This window comes from Triticum aestivum, chromosome 6B, assembly GCF_018294505.1.
Source record: "Triticum aestivum cultivar Chinese Spring chromosome 6B, IWGSC CS RefSeq v2.1, whole genome shotgun sequence".
NCBI lineage: Eukaryota > Viridiplantae > Streptophyta > Magnoliopsida > Poales > Poaceae > Triticum > Triticum aestivum.
Window position 1 is genome coordinate 595,171,531 of NC_057810.1, and position 16,518 is coordinate 595,188,048.

The window sequence follows — 16,518 nt, forward strand, 5'->3', positions numbered from 1 at the left end:
CTTGTGGAAATATCCCCTTAAGTGGCAAAAAGAATTACCTTTGATTCAGAGATCATTGAAACTCTTTATACCAGCCTAAGGAAAATCTCGAGCGATCGTTTGGAGGGGTTCGGTAGAATGGCATACTCGGACTTGGATGATGTGGATTACCTTGTTGAAGACAACGTAATGGATGAATTTGCTTACCACCGGAAATGGAAGAGACCCATGGTAGAATGGCACATTGGCGGTGCAAGCTGGGAATGAAATGCAAATGCTGGGAATGATTCTGGTAACTGGGGGAAGAACCCAACAATAGAGAGTGAATTCACTGTTTGAGAAGTTATAGCATAACCGAGGAAGTTGAGAGCAACCCTAGTTAATGCCGATGGTAACACCTAACGCTAGTGCGTGCTCTCAAGAACTTGAGCATTTCCACAATCATCAAGGTTTTACCAACATCCGTGTCAAGGATCCTGGCAACACAACTTGCTACCATGATGAATGATGATGGATGATGCAGATGCAAAGGAAGATAACACTTTCTCAGATTTCACCCTTGGCGGGGCCAAGGAAATAAAATCTGGATAATCGACCGAGAGACATTTAGCACTCCGCTTCTAATGTTCTCCTTGATGTGCTAGTGTATCCCATTCATAGATATGGTTTGATAACTAGAACATCAAGTAAAAGGTCGGACTTCAGGAGCAATAGAATCCATAAGGAATAGTTACGGAGGTAAATCCTACGAAATCCTTATGGGGATGTGGCCAATTTCTTCAATCAAGATACTACAATAATAGGTCTTCCGGCTGGGTGTGTTGGCCATGATATCCACTTAAACGGTTATCGAGGGACCAATATTATAGTTCTTGGGAAATGTTCCAACCATCATATCTGCCTGAGATTCAGACCTGGTTGGTGTCAGAATATTCCAGACCCATCGAGTCTAGGAAGAAAAATGAAAGTTTGCAACATAAATCGACGAGATGACGTTGCGAGATTCTCGGGGAATGAACTACGATAGTAAGCTCCAAAACATGAGCTGGTTCTGCTACAAACATGCGAACACGCTGTCCCAGACAAACATGACCACGTGGTAGTCTTATAATAAAACACTACCGAGTTCAGGTGGGGAACCATCAACGAGGATATCAAAATCCTTGCAGAAGGCATGCTCTTAAGAAGGAACTTCTTCTCCTTGAACAAATCAATCAGTGGCTTGGTGTGCTCGGAACACATATGGAATGAAGGTTGCAAGTCTCCAAACCATAGAATACTTCGCACATATGCATGACTGACTTGGGATGATTCCAGAGGAAGCAAAACTAACTTTCTCAAATTCACGGCGGCAACTTTCACCAAATGCACGTGTATAAGAGGAAGTCACTCCTTTCATCAAACAAATACTTCATGAGCTAGCATGAAGAAAATGCTTCAAAAGTTTCCAACACTAACTTGTTGTCCAACAAGACCATGGAGGAGATAAGGATGTTGTCAATGGGCTCAACAACAATTCATCTGGGTTTCCTTTTAAATGGAATTCCATAGTTAAGTGAACAAGTGATAGCATTGGTCAGACCAAAGATGTAAGGGTGTATGCTCGAGGGATCAACCACGAGTAAGACAACATTACGAGCATCGTTGGTACTGATTTGATTTGACGATAGCCCACACTCAAATCAAAGGATTGATAAGACAATAGGTCCAGCAACTGATCATAGGGACCAATCGATGAAGATATCATCGTTCTTCAACACACACTACACCAGAATATCCCTTTGGAACGAACTAAGTCAGGCAAGCTTTTATCTTCCAACTCTCCAAGTTGTTGTCTAGCTTAACCAACTAGCTCCGGGATATCCAACACAGATTCTTGGAGAAAGGGTGGTTCACAAGAAACCAACTTGATCACGAGCCCAACATAACAGTCAGGAAATAACCCGGTAACGCTTCCAAGAAGATATTTGGAAAGTCACGAACCACCGGTATGTTACTAAGCTCGAGAACAATCTTGCCTTTCAGGGCAAGACGATATGATCAAATGAGCGAGGACTTGACAAAATCCTAACTCATCAATCAAAATGTGCACCAGGAAGATGGACAAGGTAGAACGATAAATCTTAGAATGATGATTCAAGAACAAACACGTTAAGAATGAGGTTATTGTCCATTTAACTACCAAGCAACAAGGTTGCTAGGAGTATTGATTTCACACATCACGATTCACTTGTCGACATTCCGGTTATAACCACACGGAACCGAGGAATGAGTAATGATGGCGAGAAGTATCACTGTACCAAGAGTTCATAGGATGGTGTGCAATTCCTATAACAATCTCGATATAAAAGATGGTAATACTCCAAGGTAGAACAGAGCAAAAGCTGGATTAGCAATTTGTTCTGCGGAGCACAACTTCTTTGACCCAATCCTGGATATGGAAGAGGTACCGGAGTTTGTTTCTCCTAGTCATTCCGCGATAGAATGGCTTGACGGACCACAAGAGTAATAGGCATCGATAAACGAACGCACACATACTCTTGACTATCAATTGATAGACGAAGGTCAGTAGACAACTAAAGAGGGACAACTCAAAGGAACATATAACTTTCTGAGTTGTGGATGCATAGATTAGTATGTCGAACCAAGTTCAACATAATTCTTCCGGATAACCCATGCAGAAAGGTTGAGCTGGTAGAGTCACAATATAGCATGGAGAACTCATCGAGAGCACTCTTGTTGACATCTTTTGGTTCAGAAGAACTCCTGCCAAGAATGGTTCATGGTAATTGGAAGAAGGATGTACCACGAACCTCGAGAACTAACGCAAAGGTTACTAATATCCTAAAGGAACTAGCAAACACTATCAACATGAGGTAAGTAGAGTGAATCTCGGGTTCAAAACCCAGGAGTAGAATACCTACTACTAAGTAGCATCACGGAATGCTTTCGAGAATAAAGGCCAGAATCATCACGCTAGGACACAAATCATGGCTAGACCACTAGATGATCCCCTGAGACACCTAGGGTCATAATAATAATTCCAACATAAATGTCAAGGCAATAGAATACCTCAGCTCAACAATTAGTGTGATTGAGCTGGCATAAAGGAACATTGAAACCAGAGGGAAAGGATTTTGCAAATGCATCTGACTATTTAGAAACCTGGGATGACTCGGACAGCATAACGGCTGTAAATGCTCAGAAAAGATTTGAGACATACTACAAAATGGTGGCATAACCACTCAGAAGCACAATATCAAGGTTCCGAGATCAACAATTAACATACGGAAGTAGTAGGAACTGAACTGAGACTTAAATCCAACAATCTTATAAGTCTACTGATTAGTAACACGTGATCCTGACAGAAAGAAGAGATAGCCTAGTTCTTAATCCCCGTAGGAAAGATAAGATGACTCAAATCAGAAGGGCATAAGGTATAAGGAGTAAAAGAGCCTTACGTTCCATCCCACAATCAATTCCCTTATATAACTAAAGAATTTCTAGACTCAACTTCGACCAGTTTGGCTTGGTAAACCTACAGGCAGCCTGGCTCTGATACCAACGCTGTCAGGACCCCGACTCAATGCCACATCGATCTAGCATGTAACACCTCATATCACTTTGCGGCCTCACGCACGGTATTCCCACGGGTGTCGCCTTACCTTTGCCCGGGACCGTTTGCGTCTTTTGGCACACGTATATGATGGTGTCGCTAGCATCCATATGATAAGGAGCCCGGGCTGACATGGCTAGTCGTAAACCCAAAGTGGCACAAACTTACAGGGACAGGCATCCATGACCCAACATCGAACGTGTCGGTCATCAGCAAGTGAATCCAGGCTGTAGCACTGGGCTAGCAGGACTCCGGTGAACCGGGCTATAGCGGGCTAACAGGACTCCGGTATTCATCGCGTGACATTTCCCCGAAGGGACAGACACAGGAACGAAGAAGGACACATGCCGGCCAGCCTAAGTGTTCCGGAGCAGTGGCAAGCTACCATGGCTCAGTGGAAACACTAGGAGACATTTCCCGGTAAGAGAGGCTACTAAGGATAAACAACTAGATAGTCAGATCCCACACATACCAAGCATTCCAATAACATACACACAATATGCTCGATATGTGCAAACACAACATGGAATCACAACATGACTCTACAACTCAAGTATTTATATTCAATAGGCTCCGAGGAGCGAGATATTACAATCATGGGTCTCATGACCCAACACTCAGAGCATACAAGTCAAAGCACAAGCGGAAGCTATCATGTCTGAGTACAGACATCTATAAATGAAAAAGGCTAAGAAGCCTGACTATCTACCAGATCCTGCCGAGGGCACAAGATCGTAGCTGAGGTAACAAGCTAAACGTCGAAGTCCACGCGGTACTACTAGCGAGACCGAAGTCTCTCTGCAAAAACATAAATTAAGCAACGTGAGTACAAATGTACCCAGCAAGACTTACATCAGATCTAACTACATATGCATCATTATTGACAAGGGGATGGTGGAGTTTGACTACAGCAAGCCAGCTTTGACTCGGTGGCTATCCTGAACTACGACTGCAAGTAACTCTTTTGAGGTGGTGCACACGAGTCCACATATTCACCAACCAATACACCACTATGGATTCGCTCCCGTCTCCCTACGAGAACGCCATCCATAGCACTCACGCTTATCTTGCGTATTTTAGAGTATCCACTTTCACTTGTCTATGAACTATGCAAGGGGTCCAAGTTTCCATATCCGAGGAATCCGGCTATTCGAATAGATAATGATAACCCTGCAGGGGTGTACTTCTTCACACATGCTTTCGCCACTTATCGCCCTGTACACGTCATGTACCTCGGCAACCTTCAAGCGGAAGCCGGGCGAGGGAGTCGGCCACGACCTGACTAACCGAACAAGTCTCTAGTCCAGGTTTATCGCCTATTCGGGTTCCATCCGCAAGGAGATTCGGCCGGGGTGTCGCTCACGGCCCCAAACGATGTGTGCAGGGTTCCCAAGCCCACCTCGACGGGTGGATGTATACTTGGTACACCGTGCCACTGTGCCTAGTCTGTCCCAAGCCCACCTGTACCGGGTGCCACTTGGTAGACTACTAACACTACCTACAAACACCAGAAACTAGTTGCAACTCCTGGACAGAGATCATGTTGATTAATAAGTCGAGAGGGGTCGAGTTACCGGAACCCAATGTGTGGTAGTAACTGGTCATGGATCACAAACCCAATGTGTGGTAGTTACCGGAACTCAGTTCCTGAAGGCGGCTGCAATGAGACAACCCACCATGTACTCCTACATGGCCTCTCACCGCTACCTTTACCAAATCGTGTTCACACACTTAGCTCACACACAGTAGGACATGTTCACACGCCTCTGATTCATCCCCGATGAATCAGACCTGACTCAACTCTAAGCAGTAGCAGGCATGACAAACAAGCATGAATGAGTAGGCACATCAGGGCTCAAACAACTCCTACTCATGCTAGTGGGTTTCATCTATTTACTGTGACAATGACAGGTCATGCAAAGGATAAAGGGGTTCAGCTACCGCAGCAAGCAACAAATATGTCGTTGTTGTCCTAATGCAGTAAAAGAGAGCAGGAGCGAGAGAGTGGGATTTTATCAGAATGAACAAGGGGGTTTTGCTTGCCTGGCACTTCTGAAGATAATATAGCTCTTCATCGGTGTCATCGATCACATCGCCGGTACACGTCTATCGAGAGGGGACAATTACCGGCAAACAAGGAAGAACACAATCAATGCAATGCGACAATATGATGCATGAATGTGACATGGCAATATGATGTGATTTGAGCTAATGCAACTAGCTATGATTTAAATGAAGTTGGTTTGAATATAAGATTCAAATTCAAACTCCATATATGATTATTTAAATGCCCTTAATTTGTTTTGTCCAAAACAGAGTACAAACATTGTTCAAACATGCATGAAAATGGTACAGATGGATTCCTTGAATTTTTCTGATAATTTTTCATATATAATTTATTTAATTTGGAGCTACGGTTGAATTTCTATGAATTTTTAGAAGTTTATACAATTTTCTGGAATTTTTTGAATAAAAATAATCCAGAAAATGATTTATTGCGTCAGCACTAGGTCATGCTGATGTCAGCAGGTCAACTGGGCGCCCCAGGTCAAACCTGACCTGTGGGCCCTGCGTGTCAGTGTCTGGACTAACTAACCTAATTAAGATTAACCCTAACTAACTTGGTGAGCCGGGCGGGGCCCGCATGTCAGTGAGTCAGTGGCTTAACTAGAATTAGTTATTAACTAACCAAAAGTTAGCAGGGGCCAGGCCCACCTGTCAGTGAGCCTGGGGAAGTCAAACAGGGTCAAATCCCGGGTCAGTGGGGTCAAACCCACCGGCGACATGACGCCGGCGAGGCCCGAGACGGCGGCGCGAGCCGGAAACGCGCTACAGGGCACGGGCGAGGCTGTGCTTGGGCTCGTTGGAGAGCCCTTGCTGGTGCGCATCGAATGGTGGTGGTGGCCGTGCCTGTGGTGGCCGGTACCGACGACGGCGAGCTCGTGAGCGGCGGCCGGAGTTCGGCCAACGGCGGGTTAGGCGATGCAGGGCGCTAGGGGAGGCGTTGGTGCGTGCTACGTGCTCCTGGTGAGGTGTGGAGCACGGTGGTGTGCCCGGCTTCGAGCCACAGTGGCTCTGGCCACGATGGCGACGAGGCACGGCGGCGGCGAGCTTCGGCCGTGGTGGAAGATGGAGCTAGGGGACGGGAACAGAGGGAGCGAGCAAAGAGGAGGCAGCAGGAGCTCACAGGGAGAACGATGAGGTGGTCAGCGAGCTCGGGGGCGTCTTCGGTGCTGCGAATCGAACGGCGGCGATCGCCGGCCGTGGCGATGAAGATGGCGGTGATGGCGTGGCTTCAGGGCACCCGGCGTTGCGTGCGTCGTGGTAGAGCTTCCCGGACCCAAGGCGGAGCTCGTGGCCTAACTGGCTGGGCGTGGGGATGCTGGTGGCTCCGGTGGTGCTCGTCGGCGGTCTCGGGTGCGTCCGGGGATGAGCGAGGGAGAGAGACAGAGGAGGGAGAGGGGATGCAGCGGGTGAGGGAGAAGAGCGAGGGGACACGGGGCGTCGTCGTGGCGTTGCTAGGAGGGCCAGGGAAGCAGGAGGTGGCCGGGGTGGCGTCGGCGCTCGCCACCGAGCTGCTTCGGTGCGAGGGGAGGAAGACGACAGGGGGGAAAGCGGCGGTGGGCTGGGCCGCTGGGGGAGCTGGGCCGACTGGGCTGGACAGGTAAGCGCCAGGTAAGTTGCTGGGCTTCTCTCCTTTTTTTATATTTCTGTTCTGTTTTCTTTATTTAATTCTTTTGCCACTGTTTTGAATTTAAAATAACTCAAACAATGCCAAAACTCCCGTGAATATTTTTATTTGGCTAGATGGACTTTTCCAAAAGCTCATAAAATATTTCAGGGGTATTTGAAATTATATTCTAGTTATATGAATATAATTCAAATTCAAATAGCTAATGATTTAAATTCAAAGTCCCAAAAAGAAATCCTTTTAAAATGTTCATTATTTTTGGTTTGGATCAAAACCCTTGCCAAAAATATTAAACATCTAAGAAGAGCATTTTGGAACAATGAATGAGATTTTAGGGTTTTTGCCCTTCTTTTATTTAGGGTTTTGAGGCTTCTGAATTCCTCAGTTCAAGTTTCAAAAATTTAAACATGATGCACAGATGGAAGCAAGCATAGGACAGGCCAGAACTAGGGATGTGACACGTACCGAGCACGGTTCACTTCCCTCGGTCGCCGCTTGCCAAGGTCACCCGCCAAATCATTGCCTAGTACTACTACTACTACACCAGGATGAGCACAGAATTGAGCCCATTTGTTCGTGCCTAGTACTTGAGCTATTATATCAGGCAATGCGCTGGTACGGATGGATTATCCTTTTACTCTGCATATATAACTTGTCTGAAGTCTAACTAAGCAAAATGTTTGACCAAATCCTTTCTTAAGAAATACAACATGACAGATGTATGGCTTAAAAATTTATTGCATGATGCAGGTTATGATATTGTTTCGAATCCTGGATTTTAATTTTTCAGAAAATCCAAAAGTGACGAGAAATTCTTGAAACTGAGCATGGTCACGTGATATGGCACAAATATTCCTTCGTAATTTTTTCTTCAATTTGAGACAAGCTGCTTATGACAAGTTGCACAAATGAAGATCCAAGGTATTTTGGAACAAAGACCTGTCATGTTAAGGCGAATGCTTTCACTATTGAAACCGTCCGAGCAAGCGTGTGAGTTGACGGGAGGCGTGCGAGCAGACCGCTGCGCTGGTTGGCTGGGAGGCGTGCGAGCAGACCACTGTGCAGGCTCACCGGGAGGCGAGCCCTTTGACCAGGCTCCGCCGCCCACCTTCGTCCCAACTGCTCCCACTTTTAATGTTGCCGCCGCCGCAGTTTAAAATCAACCGCACTCTACCTGGTATCGCTACAATCTTCTCTCTTCCTCCCCGATTATCCTGTCGTGTACCTCTAACCAGCCTGATCTAAATGTTCGCCATGCCGCATCACAATGGTCTTCCCTTAGTCTTCCAGTTTCCTGAGAAAGACACCCATCCGGAGTCTCAAGAACATAAGGCGCTTTGGGACGAGCTTGAACTGGACTTGCGGGAAGACGCCGCGCCTGTCCATGCTCCCGTTCTGGCTCCCATCGCCCCGACTGCGCCAGCGCCCATCCCCATGGCATTGATGGGCTGGGAGCCGCACATTGTTGCCGCGCTTGATGCCACGGGGTTCCACGAGGTCCTTGTCGACTTTCACGCACCCGTGCACCAACCAGTGCCTGCGCCTGCGCATGCACTGAGGCGCACGCCCATGCCGGTGCTCGTGCACCTGCCAACGCATGCCCCTGCGCGTGCACTGACGCTGAAAGAACATGCGGTGCCCCCATGTTTGGTTTTGGCAATTGATGACAATCTCTATGGACTAATGGTTGCCTTGAGTTATATTTGAAGGGTTTGTCCATAGGCTTTTCTTGGAGTCCATTTGTTGGTTTCAAGGAGAGTTTATGATGACCAAGTTGCTATTAAGGAATTATCCAAAGATTGGTCTTTTGAGTGTTGAGCTTATTGCAAGCATGTCTTGAAGAAGAAGATTGTGTGATCATTCATGTTTACCTTCAAGACATCATCCAAATGAAGAGAGTTGGAAAGATTCAAGGTTGATCAAGACTAAGTCAAAGAATGAATCAAGTTGATCAACACACAAAGCATAGAAGATGTACCGAGAGGGATCAAGCGATCCCATGGTATGGTAAGCATGGTAAATTACACTTTGTGTACTAACCCATGGTCTTCGTGAGAGTTCTTTGTGGGGTTAGGTTGCGGTGTGGAAGCTCAAGTTGAATCATCACGAAGAAATCATATGCTTGAAGCTTGCCGTCCATTGTGGCGACAATGGACTTGTGAAGATGTGCAGAAGAGTGGCTCACCCATAGTGGAGTATGGGGGAGCAATCAACTAGTCCTCTTCGAGCCAATGCAATCAAGAAAGGTGGTCCAACTTGAGGGAGTCAAGATCGTCATCATCTAGCTCAAGTGGACCATGTGCAAGGCAAAGGTTTGCCCTTGATAGGTTTTCTATTTTTCCGGTCTCATGGTAGTTGTGGGAGACCGGGTTATAGGATCTATTGCCGTACTATCAAGGGGGGCTCTCGACGAGTTGCTTGATCGTATCGTTCGTAAAGAGGTCAAACCATTGCATCCTTGCATCATCTTTTTGGTTCTTGTTTGGTTCTTCTCCTTGGGAGATTTGGAGCTTATGGTCATTTTTATGACAAGCTCGAGTTCATCGAAAACGGAGTTCTCATGCTTCTTCTATGATGTTTTCGATGTTGGAGGGTATGCCGGTTCTTCTCGATTGGAGGTTTCACTCCTTTGTTTGCTAAGCATACCTCCCCTGCCTCTTCGCTGTTTTGATGCTACTCGTCTTGCTCTATCCAACAAGCTTGAGTTTGCTCAATTCGGAGCTCATTTGCAGAAGTTATGGCAGTTCTGGTTTCCTTGGAGTATTATTTGTTTTCGTGGTTGAGGCATAAGGTTGGCCCTAGCGGTAGCACCGCGACCACAGCGGTAGTACCACCGAAGCTCCCCAGCGGTAGTACCGCTCTCAGAGTGGTAGTACCACTCCAAGCGGTAGTACCGCTCTCCGAACGGTAGTACCGCTTGGGATTTTCGGCCGTAGTACCGCTGTGCGTCTCGGCTACTTCCGCCTCGATTCTCGAACGAAGTCTTTCGTGCCGGGTTTTGCGGCACTAAGGGCGGCAGTAGGAGCGGTAGTACTGCCCTAAGCGGTAGTACCGCTCTTCCCTAGCAGTAGTACCACCCTGGGGTCATGGCCCTGGCAGCGCGGCAGTACCGCTGGGTTGAGCGGTAGTACCGCCCGGAGCGGTAGTACCGCCCTTCCCTAGCGGTAGTACCGCTCTGTGCGGGGATGTTCAGTGGGGTAACGGTTGGATTTTCCCCCTCCTATAAAAGGGGGTCTTCTTCCCCATTGAACCTTATCCTTTTGAGCTGTGTTCTTCCCCATTGTTAACCTTCTTCGAGCTTGCTAACTCTCAATCCCTCCATGGATTCTTGCTAGTTTTAGAGGGAAAAGAGAGAGGAGATCTAGATCCACATTTCCACCAATCACTTTCTCCTCTATGTGAGGGGAACCCCTTGGATCTTGATCTTGGAGTTCTTGGTGTTCTCCTTCTTGTTCTTCCTCTCATTTTCCTCCCTAGCATTAGTTGCTTCGGTGGGATTTGAGAGAGAAGGACTTGGGCACTCCGTGTGCCCTTGCCATTGCATTTGGTGCATCGGTTTGAGTTCTCCACGGTGATACGTGGAAGTGAAGTTTGAGAAGCTTATTACTCTTGGGTGCTTGGTGCCCTTGAGCTTGTTCCTCTTGGGTGCTTGGGCGCCCTAGACGGTTGGTGGTGTTCAGAGCTCAATCATTGTGGTGTAAAGCTCCGGGCAAGCGTCGGGGTCTCCAATTAGGTTGTGGAGATCGCCCCGAGCAATTTGACGGGTACCGGTGACTGCCCCCAAGGGTTGCCAAAGTGTACGGGTTCGGTGACCACCCCCAAGGGTTGCCATTTGTACGGGTTCGGTGACCGCCCTCAAGGGTCCCTTAGTGGAATCACGGCATCTTGCATTGTGCGAGGGCGTGAGGAGATTACGGTGGCCCTAGTGGCTTCTTGGGGAGCATTGTGCCTCCACACCGCTCCAAACGGAGATTAGCATCCGCAAGGGTGTGAACTTCGGGATACATCGTCGTCTCCGTGTGCCTTGGTTATCTCTTACCCGAGCCCTTTACTTATGCACATTACTTTGTGATAGCCATATTGTTCTTTGTCATATATCTTGCTATCACATAGTTGCTTATCTTGCTTAGAATAAGTTGTTAGTGCACATAGGTGAGCCTAGTTGTTTTAGGTTTTGTGCTTGACAAATTAACCGTTAGGTTTATTCCGCATTTGTTCAAGCCTCAACCGTAATTATTTTAAAGCGCCTATTCACCCCCCTCTAGGCGACATCCTTGATCTTTCAGACGCGCACGCCCGTGCCGGTGCCCGTGCACCTGCCAGCGCATGCGCCTACGCGTGCACTGACGTGCGTGCCTGTGCCGGTGCCCGTGCACACGAATGTCTCCACCGCGCCGTTGCCAGCGCCTATCCCCGCACGGGTGCTAGTGCCCCCCTTAACGGCATGGATGGCCGCCGTCGACCGCTTCCTTGCACCAACGCCAGTTGCCTCCTCCCGCCATTTGACTCGCTCCAAAGTCCAGAATATTTTGGCCTTCCTTGAAGCTAGGCCAACATCCAAGAGTACGTTAACAACGGCGCAAGATGCCGTTGTCGCCGTCGGTCAGTGGCCCGACGACACACAGAGCACGGCAGAGGAGCCGTTTCCCACCACAAGACGCCGCCGCCGCCGCATAATCTAAATTTGCCATGACAAGCGTTCGGATTGCCATGCTAAAAATCCGAATGTTTATCATTTTCGTTTATTTTAGATCGATCGTTGTATAATTTAAAGTCAGAGTCAGACTAAATGAAATCTATGGTTTGATCGATTGAATGTTCTACTAGAGCCATATCTAATTAAATATAAAATGTCATCAAGCCACATGTATTCCTTGTCATCCAACGACCTAGACTGCTTCAATGTCGAGCGCTCAACACATTTAGCGTGCAGTTAATTTCATGCCAAAAATAGTGCTAATCACATAATAACATGTAACGCCCCGAGTCCGGTGCTTCAGATGCCTTCCTTATTTTCCGAGATTCGTTGTGTGATTTTGTTTGGTTCGTGCATTCATCTCTGCATCATGTGCATTGCATCACGTCATCATGCCATCATGCATTTAATTTTTAAAACTCTTCTAAATAAATTGTATGGATCTTCGATCCATTTAAACCGAGGGAACTCACATGGTGACTTCTCTTTATAACATACCCTCCCGATATTTAGGGAGCTATATTAAATATTTCTTTATTTAGGAAATCACCATAACACACTTGCAAATATCCCAATGCCGTTGTTATCTCAATTCTTGTTCTCCAACTTTGTCCATAAATTCTTTCATCATTTTCTGGAGCTCCACCAAAAATCTCAACATTTTTGGACACTTCTCAAACCAAGTCCTAGTTCAAACCCATTTGAATTAAATTCAAATGAGTTTGAATTTACATCTTGCAGTCTTGGCCTTTCTATTTTTCTTGGAACGAGCATATTTTGCGAGTTCAGGAAAATTATCTCCATGCGCAAATCCTTTCCCTAACCCTCTCTTTCTTTTTCTTCTCTTTAATTGTTTTCTGCTAAAGAAAATATAAAGAGAGAGAGGAGAGAGCCCAGCCCAGCTGCACCTTCTAGCAGCAGCATGCCACTAGGCCAAGCCGCCCATTTGCCTCTAGGCCCATCTGCCCCGCTGCTCTAACCCTAGCCCGCACCGCATCGCTCTCTCCCTCGCGCCGTCATCTCTCTTTCCCTCGATCTCTCCCTCCTGCACCCGCGCCTCTTGCTCGATCCCCTCGTCCTCCCACACAGCGCCCGCAGCTCGCCGCGCCCTCGATCTTCTCCCTCGCGCCCCTTCCTCCTCCCGTGCCTCTCGACCCTGTGCTCCGCCCTCACCGGAGAAGCGGGCCAAACCGCAGCCCCGTCAGCCTCCTCAATGCCGCCGCTTCGTCCAGCAAGTCCAGGCCGCCGAGCTCGCCTAGGCTGCACGACCATGGCACCGTCGGCCTCCTCGCCGCCCCTGGAGCCGCACCGCCCCGACCTCGCCGCCGGCAGCAGCAGCAGCTGCTGCACACTCTCGCTGACGCCGCGCCCGGACCTTCCCCGACCTCCTCGTCGTTGCTTCGCCCGTCCGCGACCACCGGTGCCCTCGCCTGGATCCGTCAAGCTCCGCCGGCCTTCTGCTCCTCCTTCCTCTCCAGCGCACCAGCCTCAACCTCCTTCCCTGCACGTGAGATGCTCTCCTCCATCACCCACCTCGCGCCGGCTCCTTCTCCCTCATGCCCGAGCCTTGCCGCTGCCTGCGTCCGTCCACCACTTGTAGCTGCCAGAACAGGACCTCCTCGTCGTGGCTCTGCCTCCACTAGCAGCCTCCTACTGCCTGTCATCTCCATGGCCTTGAGCAGCCCAAGGCCCGGGCGTTCTAGCCCTTGCACATCACTGTTGACCCGAGGAGACCACCACCAAGTTCCTGATGGATGCGCCAAGTCCCCAGCGAGACCTGTTTTCGTCAAGTTCGACTACATGGCTATGACCTCGGAGTTGGACCGCAAGCGCCAAGTACCCCACCGGCAAGACCACACGGACGCTCGAACGACTACAGGACCGGAACGCCTACTACATGGATACGCCAAGTTCCGCTTCGAACATGTACGGCTACACGACGACCCGCCGAGATCCCGTGAACGTCTACTTCCACTACCGCCGCCGCCGTGTATGACTACTTCCTCTACCGACGTTGTGTACAACTACTTCCACGATGACCCGCGAACGACTACTTCCTTCATCGAACCCGAACCGCTCCGAACTCGTTCCGCCCTGAATGCATGCTTCGAAGGTATAAACCCCGAGGCGACCGCCCGTGAACGAATGCATGTGTTGTATGAGATGCACCATATGTTTGCACCGTGTCCAAATTGTCACTCGTTTGCCATGCCACCGTCCCGTGGGAACCCGGAAGTTGGGAGCACCCCACCATCTTTGCATGTTGCGCACATCCGCACACTTCTCTCTTGCATCGGTATCTCAATCGAGTTACCGGAACCGATATGTTGCCGTGGCACCATTTTTGGATAGGCTGCCGTGGCACCATTTTCGTTATCGTTGCTGTGGCACCATTTTCGTTATCGTTGCCGTGGCACCCCTTTTGTTCCGCCATGGTGACCAAATCCTCCCTATCATTTAGATGTCAACATTTTCATAAAAATTGCATAAACTTGTATATGTCATCCGCATCATGATAACAACATTTAAAATGCTTAAAACTACTAAATAACATATGGGGATTTTCCGGAATTGTTGTTTGTTATTTCCGGCCTCATTTAAACTTGCTTAAATAGGTGGTTTGCTCATGCTTCACCTCTTGCCATGTTAATCAACATTTAATATTGTGGTGTTCATAACCGAGAGAGAAACTAAATAATTGATGTGGTGTTTCGTCAATATGCAACTCGTTGGATATTGAGCTCCACTTAACTTGTAGTGTTGTTTGTGCATATTGCCATGCCATGCCTCATTAAATCAGACATGCATCATACTTGATTGTGCATCATGCCATGATTATGCTTGTGTGTTTACCATGTTGTTTGCTTCTTTCCGGTTTGCTTCTCTCGCTAGCTTCGGTTTCGTTCCGGAGTTGTGAGGATTCGTTCGACTACGTCCGTTTGTCTTCTTCTTGGACTCGTTCTTCTTTCTTGCGGGATCTCAGGCAAGATGACCATTACCCTCGATATCACTTCTATCTTTGCTTGCTAGTTGCTTCGTTCTATCGCTATGCTGCGTTACCTATCATTTGTTTACCATGCCTCCCATATTGCCATGTCAGCCTCTAACCTTTTCACCCCTCCTAGCAAACCGTTGCTTGGCTATGTTACCGCTTTGCTCAGCCCTCTTATAGCGTTGCTAGTTGCAGGTGAAGTTGAAGATTGCTCCATGATGGACAGGATTATGTTGGGATATCACAATATCTCTTATTTAATTAATGCATCTATATACTTGGTAAAGGGTGGAAGACTCAGCCTTATGCCTGGTGTTTTTTTCCAATCTTGCCGCCCTAGTTTCCGTCATACCGGTGTTATGTTCCCGGATTTTGCATTCCTTACGCGGTTGGGTGATTTATGGGACCCCCTTGACAGTTCGCTTTGAATAAAACTCCTCCAGCAAGGCCCAACCTTGGTTTTACCATTTGCCTACCTAAGCCTTTTTCCCTTGGGTTCTGCAGACTCAAGGGTCATCTTTATTTACCCCCCCGGGCCAGTGCTCCTCCGGGTGCTGGTCCAAACTGAGCGATGTCCGGCGCCCCCTGGGCAACCAGGGTCTATGCCAACCCGTCGTCTGGCTCATCCGGTGTGCCCTGAGAACGAGATATGTGCAGCTCCTATCGGGATTTGTCGGCACAGCGGGAGGCTTTGCTGGTCTTGTTTTACCATTGTCGAAATGTCTTGTAAACCGGGATTCCGAGTCTGATCGGGTCTTCCTGGGAGAAGGTCTATTCCTTCATTGATCGCGAGAGCTTGTCATGGGCTAAGTTGGGACACCCCTGCAGGGTATAATCTTTCGAAAGCCGTGCCTGCGGTTATAGGCAGATGGGAATTTGTTAATGTCCGGTTGTAGATAACTTGACACCAGATCCGAATTAAAACGCATCAACCGGGTGTGTAGCCGTGATGGTCTCTTCTCGGCGGAGTCCGGGAAGTGAACATGGTTTGTGTTATGTTTGACGTAAGTAGGAGTTCAGGATCACTTCTTGATCATTGCTAGCTTCACGACCGTTCCGCTTGCTCTCTTCTCGCTCTTATTTGCGTATGTTAGCCACCATATATGCTTAGTCGCTGCTGCAACCTCACCACTTTACCCCTTCCTTTCCCTTAAGCTTAAATAGCCTTGATCTCGCGGGTTTTGAGATTGCTGAGTCCTCATGACTCACCAGATACTATCACAACAGTTGCAGGTCCCGATGATACCAGTGCAGGTGATGCAACCGAGCTCAGATGGGAGCTCAACGAAGACCTTAGTTGTTGCTATATTTCGTTTCATGTTGATCAGTAGTGGAGCCCAGTTGGGACGATCGGGGATCTAGCAGTTGGGTTATCTTCTTTTCTTTTGGCTTCGTCCGTAGTCGGACTATGTGTGTACTCTGAATGATGTATGATTTATTATATGTTCATTGTGTGAAGTGGCGATTGTAAGCCAACTCTTTATCCCATTCTTGTTCATTACATGGGATTGTGTGAAGATGACCCTTCTTGCGACAAAACCACA